Source organism: Octodon degus, unplaced genomic scaffold (assembly GCF_000260255.1).
Source record: "Octodon degus isolate 3935 unplaced genomic scaffold, OctDeg1.0 scaffold00033, whole genome shotgun sequence".
Taxonomy (NCBI): domain Eukaryota; kingdom Metazoa; phylum Chordata; class Mammalia; order Rodentia; family Octodontidae; genus Octodon; species Octodon degus.
Genome location: NW_004524609.1, coordinates 15,169,224 through 15,177,857, shown reverse-complemented (window position 1 = coordinate 15,177,857; position 8,634 = coordinate 15,169,224). Strand labels below are relative to the sequence as shown.

Sequence of the window (8,634 nt, the reverse complement as noted above, 5' to 3'; positions counted from 1 at the left end):
TAGTGACCAAATGGGAGTTCAGAAGGTTAGTCTTCCTACTTTTGCATGTTTGACAATTTCCACAATGAAAATGCTTTAAAGCTGTAAGCAAGAATTATCTTAAAAAATGCAATTAATCTGCTTTTTTTAAACGCAATTAAATGCCAAGTGAGGTGGTGCATATTTATCATCCCAGCTATTCCTCAGAAGACTAAGGTAGGATTTCAAGACGAAGGATGGCTTGGGCAACCTTTTTTTGACGCAAGGTCTCCCTGTGTAGTTCAGGCTGGCCTTGGACTCAGTATGTAGGGCAGGCTGGCCTAAACTCAGAGTGCTCTTCCTGTCTTAACTTCTGCAGTGCTGAGATTACAGTTGTGCACCACAGTTCCGGGTTTAGCCTCAGCAATTTGGCAAGTCCCTATCTCAAAATAAAATAAAAAGAGTTCAAGGTGTAATTTAAAGGTGTAATTTGGGAGGCTGTAAACAGGAGAATCACTACGAATCCGATCTAGTAGTGAGACCTTGAACACCCAGTAAACCCTTCCCTAAAAATAAAAAAAAATTAAAAAAAATTAAAAAAAAAAAAAGATGTAATTAAATGGTAGTCCTTGCCTGGCATGTTTGAGATCTTTGGTTCAATTCAACACTGAAACAAGACAAAACAAACAAACAAACAAAAAACCCTCAATTATATATTAAAAAAAACAAACAAACAAAAAAAACCAGGAGAAAGTTCTGTCCTGCAGCCTGATGCTAGTGCTTAAGAGAGAACATCGAGAGTCCTTTCCCCTCCCTTTCTACATTTTCTGTGTCTATTTATTTATGTATGTATTTCTTTGAGGCAGGGTTTAGCTATGCAGTTCAGGCTGGCCTCGAACTCGCAACCATCTTCCTGCCTCGGCCTCTCCAGTGCTGGGATTACAAGCATGTGCTACCCCGCCCGGCTAATATCTTTATAACATCAATTTACTTATAATAAACTTTATGGGTGAAAATCTCCATTATACATTCTGATCATAAGAGACCATCTATTTCCTTCCTTCGTCCTCTAGCAATTTGGTAGGCTTCCCGCCATCATTTCCGATTTTAGAGATCTGGATTCCGGGACTAAGAAGATCAAATTCAGCACGCCCTAACCTTTCACACCCCTCAGGGTGATTTCCGTCCACACAACACTGAGCCTCCGGACCTTGAAGGTGGGGCCCTTCCGACTTTGCGACACGCCTATTTCCGAAGCGCCCGGAACTTGCGCGCTCTCTCGCGCCAAGAGACTACACCTCCCAGGAAGCCTTGCGCTTTGTGGCCGGGGTTAGTAACGGAAGACTACATTACCCACTGACGCTCTGCGGGAAGCAAAAGCCATACCCCGATCGTATACCATTGGTCCAGTTTCTTTTGGGATCTTTGCGCTGATTGGTTCAGAGAACCGTCAGTTACTTAGAAGGGCGGTGGAATTTTGCGGTTAGATTGCGTGAAGGGAGGAGGAGGGAGTAGAGTTTGGGAATCCCGGACGCGTCCGCTGAGTCGGTGAGTGACCTCTACTTACACTGTCTTCTTGGGGACTGGTACCCTTGCTCCCCGGGACGGACCGCGGGGAACGCACACTCGCTGGGACTCACCTGGGGCGGGGCTTGTTCGTTTTGTGGCACCTGGACCCGAGCTGCATCTTCAGGGACGCCTGAGGCAAAACTCCGCGCGCGCGCGCTCACCGGGGGCACCTGCACAGGCGGACGCGGGGAGCAGGGCGCACGCCGCGGCACACCGCACGCTCGGCGTCCACGCGGGCCGCCCGCGGAGCCCCTCCGCTGAGCACGTGGGCGCTGGCACTCAGCGCCGGGCACCTGTGGCCGCGACCGTGGGGTCTTCGCGGAAAAGAGACAGAGACGCTGCTTACAGCGGATGCTTAGGAGACGGGAGTTTTAAAAAGGGACCTGAGGGTGACAGCGGGGAACAGGTGCAGGCGAACTCTCAGAGGCACCCTGCCCACCCTCCTCTAGCACCCATCTCTAGGGCTGTGTCACGGATGTAGTCAGATTTCATTTTTATCTGCTAAGTGATTGATACAGGGTGATTTTAAACTGGCAGGAAGTGTGTGTGTGTGTGTGTGTGTGTAATATATATATATATATATAATGTTAAAAATGTGTGTGTAACATATATAAAGAATTTGTAGGAGCTGTGAGATAGCTCAGTGGTCTAAAGCACCTATTTAGAACAAGCTTAACAAAGCAGAAGGACCACGGTTCAATCCCCCAGCACCACATGCCAGCCAGCCCCGCCCCCTGGTGGGCTGAGCTGGGCACACACACACACACACACACACACACACACAAATAAATAAATAAAAAATAAAATAAAGAATTTATAGTTTATTTTTCTGGAAAAAAGCTTTTTCATTTGTGTATGGCTGTTTACCTTTCGTACCACACATATCACATATTTTAGCTTGCATAATCCATTTAGCGATCTGTGTCAGGCAGGGCAGCCACCATTCCTATTTTTCAGAAGAGCAAACCAAGCCCGTGCTAAGTAAACCTACGCAAGGTGCATCCCAGAGGCACAGCTGGAACGCGGGCTTCTTGACCAGAGCTCTAAGGTTACGTCCCGATGGAGAACCGCTCACTTAAAGAAGTTGCACACAACCCAGCCTGCCCACCACCCTTTACCTCGTGTGGGAATCATGCAGTTACAGGCTGGTCATCCAGAGGGAAGAGCCTGGTATCCTCCTCTCCTCCTGAAACTGCTGGGCCACCTGACACTTGGGCTTGCTCCTCCTTCCCTTGCAAACCACAGGAAACTTGACACTGCTCGGAGGGCCGGGACTGGAGTATCCCCTAGAGAACAGAGGGTTTTCAGCATCTATCTGCCATGCTGTATTGAGACCCCTCTAAGGGTACCTCAAACATAGGACAGGGCAGTGGGGGTTGTTATTGTGTAGGCAGTACCTCCTTGTTTTTACAGGGTTAAACCTAAAGTCTCTTTTAAAACCATCTTATATTTAGCTAGGCATGATGGCAGATACTTGTAATTTAAAAAAATAAAATAAAATTTAAAAAAACCAGGCTGGGTGTGTAGCTCAGTGGAAAAGCTCCATATCCAACCCCCGGTACTACAGTCAAATCAACCAACCAGTTTTCTATTTAGTTTTAGTCCCCCATGTGGAGAATGAACACCTCTATACTGGAGATTGAACCCAGGGCCTTTGCACTGAGCTACTTGTTTTGTTATGTAGGGTCTGGCTATGTAGTTCAGGCTGTTCTTGAACTCACTATGTACCCCACGCTGACCTTGAATTTATATTGGTTCTCCTGCTTCAGATTCCCAGAGTACTGGGATTACAGGTATTTGTCACCATTCCCTTACCTAGTTTATTTTTTGTAATAGCAAGTTGAAATAATACAGAATTACATACTTCCCACAATGACTGTAATCATGTATTGCAAGAAATATTCCAATAAAAATATTTTTAAATTAAAAATACAGAGACACAGAAATATCTGTACATACCAGGAGACTGAGGCAGGAGGAGTGCTACAAGTTCGAAGCCAGCCTGGACTACATCCAAGACCCTGTCTCAAAAAAAGAAAGAAAGAGCAAAAAATATCTGCACCCAGAAGACCATGTGAAGACACAGAAAGAAAGCTTAAAAAAAGAAAGAAAAGAAGGCAACCTTCTGCCTGCCAAGGAGACTGCCACTACTGAAGAAACCAGCCTTGCTGGTATCTTACTGTTGGGCTTATAGCCTCCAGAACCAGGAGAAAATAAGCTATTGTTGTAAAAGAGCCTATCCCATGATATTTTGATATGGCAACTCTAAAAGCTATTTTTTTTTTTAATGTATTTAGCATAGGGTCTACAGGGTCTCACTACACAGATCAGACTTGTAGTGATCCTCCTGTTTTCAGCCTCCCAAGCGCTGGGATTACAGGAGTGTGCCACCACACCCGTTCTCAGTCACTGTCTCAGTGGTGCTCCGGGAGCAGGGCCGGCACAGCACGCCAGGGATCAAACCCCAACAAAGCTATTATTTGTAATTTTTTTTTGTTCTTTTGAGATATGGTGTCTTGGGCCAGGGAGATGGCTCAGTAGAATAAGCGCTTGCCTGGCAAGCACAAAGGACTGGGTTCAATCCCTGGTTCCACCAAAAAAAAAAAAAGATACAGTGTCTTAATATGTAGCTCAAAACAGGCAGTAGGGCTGGGGAGATGGTTCAGTAGAATAAGCGCTTCCCTGTTAAGCGCAAGGGCCTGAGTTCAATCCCTGGCTCTGAAAAAAAAAAAAAAAAAAACAAGAAACAGGCAGTAATCCTGCAGCCTTGGCTTTCCAAGTGCTCGAAATGTAGGAATTCACCATGTTTGGTTATTTTTATCTTCAAGTAAATTTAAGGGGAATTTGTTTACAATTTATGCATGTTAAGTACATAGGTTTATAAGTGTTATCAAATGCATATACCCTAGGGTTAGGGTTGGGGTTAGGGTTAGGGGGGAAAAAAATGCATATACCCATAGGTGGGCTATGGTGGCATACACCTTTAATCCCACACATGAGAGGCGGCGACAAGAGGATTTCTGTGAGTTTCAGGACAGCCTGGGCCACATAGTGAGTCCAAGAGCAGCCTGAACTACATAGTGAGACCCTGTCTCCAAAATAAAGACATTTTTATTTTATTTTTTTATTTGGTACATGGGCTCACTGCGCAATTCAGGCTTGTAGTGATCCTCCTGTCTCTGCCTCCCCAGTGCTGGGAATACAGGTGTGTACCCCAACACTCGTTTTCGGGCCCCCACAATGCACCCAGGGTTCCGAAGCCCCCACAGCATGCGGTACCAGGGATATTTGTGCTTGCCAGGCAGGTGCTTATGCCGCTGAGCTATCTCTGAAGCCTGAAAAATTTTATTATTTTTTTTGGCAGGGTTTTTTGGTTATTTTTGTGTGTGTATGTGTGTGTGTGTGTGTGTGTGGCCTGCTCAGCCCACCAGGGGGCGGGGCTGGCTGGCATGTGGTGCTGGGGGATTGAACCGTGGTCCCTGTGCTTTGCTAAGCTTGTTCTAAGTAGGTGCTTTAGACCACTGAGCCATCTATCCAGCCCCTGTATAGTTAATCCTTTCCAAAAACAGGCCCCAGGCAACGATTAATTTGTTGTCATTAGACTTTTTTTTCTCTTCTTGAGACTGGGTGTCCCCATGCCGTTCAGGTTGCTTTGAGCTCACTTTGTAGCCCAGGCTGATCTTGGTCTCACAAGGATCCTCCTGCCTCAGCCTCCCAAGTGTTGGGATTATAGGCATGCAGCACCATGCCTGGCTTGAGATTTTTGTATATGGTCCAACATTTCATATAAATGCAGTAATATGATATCCTGGTTTTGTACCCATTTGCTTTTACTCAGCATACAGTTGTAGATCCCCGGCCCCTAGAAGTTGAATTTCTGTTTTTGGTTTTGTTTTTTTTTTTTAATGTATTTAGTATAGGGCCTAAAGGGTCTCACTACACAGATTGGACTCCTAGTGATCCTCCTGTTTTCAGCCTCCCAAGTGCTGGTGCCACCATGCCAGTCTCAGTTGCCATCTCAGCTCACCTGGCGGGGGGAAGCTGGCATGCAACACCACGCCACATGAGGGATCGAACCCCATCCCTGCATCTGCCTGAGTAGGCATTTTAATCTGCTAAGCTATCTGGCCAGCCCTGAATTTCTGGATTTTATGGAACATCTGTGTTTACTTTTTTTTTTTTTTTTAATTTTAGGGAAGGGCCTTACAGGGTGTTCAGAGTCTCAGTACTAGATTCTACTTGTAGTGATCTGCCTGTTTACAGCCTCCCAAGAGCTGGGATTAAAGGTGTGCGCCACCGCACCCAGTCGCTGACTCTTCGCATCCCGGGGACAGGGCCCACACAGCAGGCCCGGTGATTGAACCCCCAGCTCCAGTGCCTACTTGCAGGCGCCTTAATCCACTGAGCTATTTGGCCGGCCCTTGTGTTTACTTTTTTAAGGTCATTGTATACTGTTGTCCATGGTGGTTATATTATTTTGCATTTTATTTTTTCTCTTTTTGGTTGGTACATTTTAGATATTCAAAATGATCATTCATTATAGTGAACTTGTACCTGCACAGGATATATCTTAATTCTCATTCCCCTCCCCTCCCTTTATCCTTGATCTCCTTATTTACAAAATTTTTGTTTTCATTTGTCCTCCTTTTTCATATTTTTTCCTTTCCTTTCCTTCCTTTCCCCCTTCCTCCTCCCTAGTTCCCCTTCTCATTTGAGCATGTCCTTCCTATTTCCTTGTATCTCTTATACATTTTGGTTACTACACTTTCAGTTTCTCACCAGAGAAACAATGCAGTATTAAACATGTGCGTCTATGGGCTGGTGAGATGGCTCAGTGGTCTAAAGCACCTACTTAGAACAAGCTAAACTAAAGCAGAGACCGCGGTTCAATCCCCAGCACCACATGCCAGCCAGCCCCACCCCCTGGTGGGCTGAGCTGGCGCCACACACACACACAAATAAATAAATAAATAAAATTTTAAAAAAAACAAAAAAAACATGTGCGTCTGATTTATTTCACGTAAGAGTATGTCAGGGGCCGGGGAGATGGCTCCGTAGAATAAGCACTTACCTGGCAAGCACAAGGGCCTGAGTTCAATCCTCAGTTCCGCAAAAAAAAAAAAAAAAAAAAAAAAGGAAAAAGAAAGAAAGAAAAAGAGTATGATCTTCAAGTGCATCCATTAAGCTAGAAATGTCTCAAGCTTGTCTTTCTTTACGGCATAATACTCCATTGTACACTTTCTTTGTCCATTCATCAGTTGATGGGTATTTGGGCTGTTTCCAAGATTTAGTTATTGTAACCCTTACTGCTCTAAGCGTGGGTGCGCATATATCACGGTGATGTGATGCGATGCTTTTAAATTCAGGGAGATACCTAGAAGAAGAATAGCTCGGTGATATGGAACATCTAGTTTTAGTTTTATTGAGGATTCTCCACAATGATTTCCATGGTGGTTGTACCAGTGTACACTCCGCCAACAGCGAAGAATCGTTCCTTTTTCCCCACAGCCTTTCCAACATTTGTTGTGGGTTGATTTCTTTATGATAGCTATTCTTTCTGGAATGAGATGGAATTCTCAGCATTGTTTTAATTTGCACCTGTCAAATGACCTGTGACATTGAACATTTTCATATATTTACTTGCTGTTTCTACTTCTTCATCTGCAAGTGTCTATTCATTGCAGATGCCCATTTTTGGATTGTGTCTTTAAATTTGAGGGATCTAGGCCAGCCAAATAGCTCAGCAGATTAAAGCGCCTGTTTAGGCAGACACAGTGGCCTAGGGTTCAATCCCGGGTGTGCCATGCCAGCCCAACCCTGAGGCACACTGAGACTGAGATTGAGACTGGGCATGGTAGCACATGCCTGTAATCAGCTCTTGGGAGGCTGAACACAGGCAGATCACAAGTCCAATCTATGATCCACATAGTGAGACCCTGTAATTAAAATTTGGGGGATCTGGGGTTTGTTTTGTTTTGTTTTGTTTTTAGTTCTTTATATATTTTAGTATTAGTCTTTTGAGAAACAGTGGGCAAAAATTTTTTTCCCACACTGGGTTGTCTCTTCACACTGTTGCTGGTTTCTTTCGCTATGCAAAAGCTTTTTAATAACATGAGATCCTAGTTGCTGATTCTTTCTGATAGTTCCTATGTGTTTGGGGCTTGGGGGTTGTTTATAAAATCTCTGCCTCCACCAGTGTCTTCAAGAGTTCTACCTAGTCTGTCTTCCAACAGATTTAGTGTTTCTGTTTTAACATTTAAATCTTTTTTTTTTTTTTTTTTTTTGCGGAACCGGGGATTTGAACTCAGACCCTTGCGCTGGCCAGAGAAGCACTTATTCTACTAAGCCATCTCTCCAGCCCCAACATTTAGATGTTTGATCCATTTCAATTTTAGTTTAGTGCATCATGAAAGATAATCTTCAGCATGTGGAAAGCCAATTTTTCTAGAACAATTATTAAAGGCAATTTTTCTTCCAGTGAAGGTATCCGGCTCCTTTCTCAAAGATAAGATGACTGAGTATGTTTGGAGTTGTCTCTGAATCTTCTGTTTTTTTGTTTGGTTTTGGTTTTGGTTTGCCAGTACCATGCTGTTTCTTGTTTGGTTTTGGTTTAGTTTCTTTGTTTTGCTTTGCTTTGTTTTGTTTTGTTTTACCATGCTGTTTTGACCACAGTAGCCTTGTAGTATAATTTCAAATCAGGAATTGTAGGGCCCCCTGCCTTGCCTTTGTTGCCAAGAATTGCCTTTGCTGTTCTAGGTCTCTTCTGGTTCAAATGAATTTTAGGATTGTTTTCTCTAATTCTGTGAAATATGCTATTAGAATTTGGATCACGATGGCATTCAACTTGTATAACAATTTAAGTAAGTATGTTAATAGTAACATTTTCACTATTTTGGTTCTTCCTAATCAACAAGGGAATATCTTTTTATTTTCTGATATTCCCTTCGGTCTCCCTTTTCAGAGTGCTATAGCCAGCTAGTTAGCTAGTTTGCTTGCTTTCTTTCTCTCTTTCTTTTTTCTTTCTTTCTGTCTGTCTTTTTTTTTTTTTTAATTTTATTTATTTATTTATTTGTGTGTGTGTGGCCAGCTCAGCCCACCAGGGGGCAG

The 8,634-nt window shown here is 43.9% G+C and overlaps 1 protein-coding gene across 2 annotated transcripts in view; it reads left to right on the top strand.

Annotated features, from left to right (window-relative positions):
* Positions 1-1,428: 1,428 nt before the first annotated feature.
* The window catches only part of Slc25a19 (solute carrier family 25 member 19), a 26,978-nt gene continuing 19,772 nt past the window's right edge, over positions 1,429-8,634 (top strand). For both annotated transcript variants that reach the window (XM_023714168.1, XM_004630099.2), the window contains exon 1: positions 1,429-1,506. The gene's annotated coding sequence lies outside the window, so the exon portion shown is untranslated. The remainder of the gene's footprint in view (positions 1,507-8,634) is intronic.